This window comes from Rana temporaria, chromosome 6, assembly GCF_905171775.1.
Source record: "Rana temporaria chromosome 6, aRanTem1.1, whole genome shotgun sequence".
In the NCBI taxonomy this organism is placed as follows: domain Eukaryota; kingdom Metazoa; phylum Chordata; class Amphibia; order Anura; family Ranidae; genus Rana; species Rana temporaria.
This window is the reverse complement of record NC_053494.1, coordinates 190,712,044-190,716,189: the sequence shown is the minus strand read 5'-3', so window position 1 is coordinate 190,716,189 and position 4,146 is coordinate 190,712,044.

The following is a 4,146-nucleotide window of genomic DNA, read 5'->3' as shown; positions in this document are numbered from 1 at the left end:
TTTACACAGCACACGTATGTGCTGTATAAAGTATGGCCGTCGTTCCCGCGTCGAAATGTTAAAATTCACGTCGTTTGCGTAAGACGTTCCGGGGATATGGAAGTACGCTACGCACGTCGCTGTTCGAAAAAATGACGTCATTTCGCGCAAAGCACGGCGGGAATTTCGAAACGGAGCATGCGCAGTAGGTCTGGCGCAGGAGCGCGCCTAATTTAAATGGCACACCTCCTTTAAATTACGCAGGCTTACTGCGGAGGCCGCCAGCGTAGGTTTTCATTGCAAGTGCTTTGTGAATGAGGCACTTGCAATGAAAACTTGCGGTGGTGTAACGTATCTACGATACATTACGCCGCCGCACTTCTACGTGAATCTGGGCCATAGTTTGGAGATGTTGCTGTGGTTGAGGTGGCAAGATTTGGACAGTGATTGAATGTGGTTGATTGTTGTGTCATCGATCTTGATAGAGGTGTCAAGGGAAAGGGCACGTGGGGGAGGAAATATATTATGAGCTTAGTTTTGGATAGATTGCGTTTGAGGAAGTGATGTTACATCTAGACTAATTATTATTATTATTATACAGGATTTATATAGTGCCAACAGTTTACGCAATGCTTTACAATATAAAAGGGAGACAATACAGATACAATACAATAACATACAAGAGGATTAAGAGGGCCCCACTCAGAAAGCTTACAATCTAATAGGGTGGGGCAGGTGGTACAAAAGGTTGTCCCTGTGAAGCCTCGTGCACACGACCGAGGAACTCGACGGGCGAAACACATCGTTTTGCTCGTCGAGTTCCTTGTTAGGCTGTCGAGGATCTCGGCGAGCCAATTTTCTCCATTCCCGTAGAGGAAAAAGAAGACATGCTGTCTTTTTGGCTCGACAAGATCCTCGATGGTTTCCTCGTCGAAAAGTGTACACACGACCGGTTTCCTCGGCAAAAAAAACAGCAAGCTTTTTGCTGGTTTTTGCCGAGAAACTTGGTCGTGTGTACAAGGCCTAAGGAATGAGCTCATGGAAATGGTAAAAGATTAGTTGGAGGTGTTATAGGCTTCCCTAAAGAGATGAGTTTTCAGGGAGTGCCTGAAAGCAGCTAGAGTTGGAGATAGCCAGACAAGTTGAGGTAGAGAGTTCCTGAGGATGGGAGAGGCTCTGGAGAACTAATATGTCTGTCAGTAAATTAGTGATGCATGAGGAGACTGATGGAGTGAGCTCAGGCGTAGAGAGATAGACTTGGGTATCATCAGCCTAGAAATGGTATTGAACGCCATTGAAGATTATCAGCTGACCCAGGGAGGAGGTGTAGATCGAGAACAGGAGAGGTCCATAAACAGAACCTTGGGGGCCCCCAACAGAAAAAGGAAGAGGAGAGGAGGAGGTAGAATTGTAAATGGCACTAAAGGTGTGGTGGAATACAGTAGGTAGGATGAGAACCAACAAAGAGTACAATCATGAAGACCAAAACAGACACTGCTTATCCTTGCAAGTTCCGTATGTATCCAAAGATGATTGAACATAAAGAAGAGGCATTTACCACTTCCGCCCGGAGTATTTGGCTGCCAAATGACCGGGCCACTTTTTGCGATTTGCCACTGTGTCGCTTTAACTGACAATTGCGCTGTCGTGCGACGTGGCTCCCAAACAAGATTGACGTATTTTTTCCCACAAATAGAGCTTTCTTTTGGTGGTATTTGATCTCCTCTGCGTTTTTTATTTTTTGCGCTATACACAAAATTAGATCAACAATTTTGAAAAAAGAAAAAGCAATATTTTGTACTTTTTGCAAAAAAAAATATCCCCATTTTTTTTTTTTAAAAAGGCAATTTTTTTCTCAGTTTAGGCCGATACGTATTCTTCTACATATTTTTGGTAAAAAAAAAATCGCAAAAAGCGTTTAGTGATTGGTTTGCGCAAAAGTTATAGCGTCTACAAAATAGGGGATCGTTTTATGGCATTTTTATTAATAATTTTTTCTTTTACTAGTCAAGACTGCGACATTATGGCAGACACATCGGACACTTTTGACGCTATTTTGGGACCATTCACATTTTTACAGTGCTATAAAAATGCACTGATTACTGTATAAATGTGACTGGCAGGGAGGGGGTTAAAGCGGAGGTTCACCCATAGCGAACACTTTTTAGCCTTAGATTCCTGCTCGTTTTGTCTAAGGGAATCGGCTATTGGTTTTAAAATATGATCCGTACTTACCCGTTTACGAGATGCATCTTCTCCGCCGCTTCCGGGTATGGGCTGCGGGACTGGGCGTTCCTTCTTGATTGACAGTCTTCCGAGAGGCTTCCGACGGTCGCATCCATCGCGTCACGATTTTCCGAAAGAAGCCGGACGTCGGTGCGCAGGCGCCGTATAGAGCCGCACCGACGTTCGGCTTCTTTCGGCTACTCGTGACGCGATGGATGCGACCGTCGGAAGCCTCTCGGAAGACTGTCAATCAAGAAGGAACGCCCGCTCCCGAAGACCCATACCCGGAAGCGACGGAGAAGATGCATCTCGAAAACGGGTAAGTACGGATCATATTTTAAAACCAATAGCCGATTCCCCTAGACAAAACGAGCAGGAATCTAAGGGGAAAATAGAAACAAAACCCGAATTGGGTGAACTCCTGCTTTAACCACTAGGGGGATAGGAAGGGGTTAAGTGTGTCCTAGGGAGTGATTCTAACTGTGTGGGGGCGGGGCTTACTGTGGCACGACACTGATCACTGCTCCCGATGAGAGGGAGCAGACGATCAGTGTCCTGTCACTAGGCAGAACAGGGAGATGGCTTGTTTACACTGGCCTCTCCCCGTTCTGCCGCTCCGTAACACGATTGCGCAACCATGCCATTCTGCCGAGGTAAATCTACATGACCAAAGACCAAAATAAACCACTGGTATGTCCACTTTCACTGAGCAGCCAGTTTATATATATGGCCCACTGCCTGATAGATGGAGGTTTCACCTGATAGGAAGAGGTTTCTTCTTTATGTCCTGATCCAAGTTATAATTGCTACTTTTATCATTTTACCTATCAAAACAAGATTTATCTGCACTATTCGGTGTGCTCTATTTAGTTATTTTTCACAAATTTAGGTAAGTAAAAGGGGCTTTTAGTTAACTTTTTCAACGAATGCCGATTAAGTTATGGTGGTGGTAGAAGCAAAGGGGTTGATTTTCTAAGAGCTTAGTGAATGTAGTGAATTTCCACTTGGCAAAGAATACCCAATCACGTGTAAAGAAAGTGAAAAAAAAAATGTTTGCTTGCACATGTTTGGATAATGGAAATCAGCAGAGCTTCATCTCATTCACTAAGCTTGGGGAAAATACCATTGTAAAGTGTAACGTAAACAGTTTATTTGCCAATCAACCTGAAATATGGGTGGGGGCGTGGCTTGATGCCCTAATATCGGTTTTAATTAGAAAATGAACATTTCAAACTTCAAAATACAGTGGAACCTCGGATTGCGAGTAACGTGGTTAACGAGCATTTCACAATACGAAAACTGTATTTCCTAAACGAGCAGGATTCAGGCCAAAGCAGTGTGCAGTACCGTGTTTGGCCTGAGGTGGGGCGCCAGAGCCTAATGGCACCGATCGCAGCCGATCTGCGCCGTTCGGAAATGCACGGAAAGGCCTGATCACAGTTCGGCAAACCTCGGAAAGGCTTGGGAACGGAGTCTTTTCGAGGTTTGCCAAGGTCAGCCGAACTGTCCTCTGGCCTTTTCCGGACATTTCTGAGGCTCTCTGGCACCCCCTGCCTCTGGCCGCATGCGGTATTGCATTTCATTGAAGCCAATGTGGAACAAATTATTTTTGTTTCCATCGACTTCAATGGGGAAACTCGCTTTGATATGTGAGTACTTTGGATTACGAGCAGGCCTGGATTTTCCACAAGGCCACCAAGGCCAGGACTCGGGGCGGCAGGGCGCCGAGAGGCGGCAGTGGCATGGAGTCCCTCAACGCTTGGAACATACAGTTAAGGGTGGTAAGTTGCTTTCTAGCAGGACTAAATGTAGTGTGGGGGAATCCGCTCGTTCGTTAAGTGATTGTTGCCAAAATCACTTGCAAAATGTGTGCTGCCATCCTTCCCCCCTCCCCCCCCACATACCTCTCTCTGCTGGCTCTGTCTTCAGGACTCCGGCCGC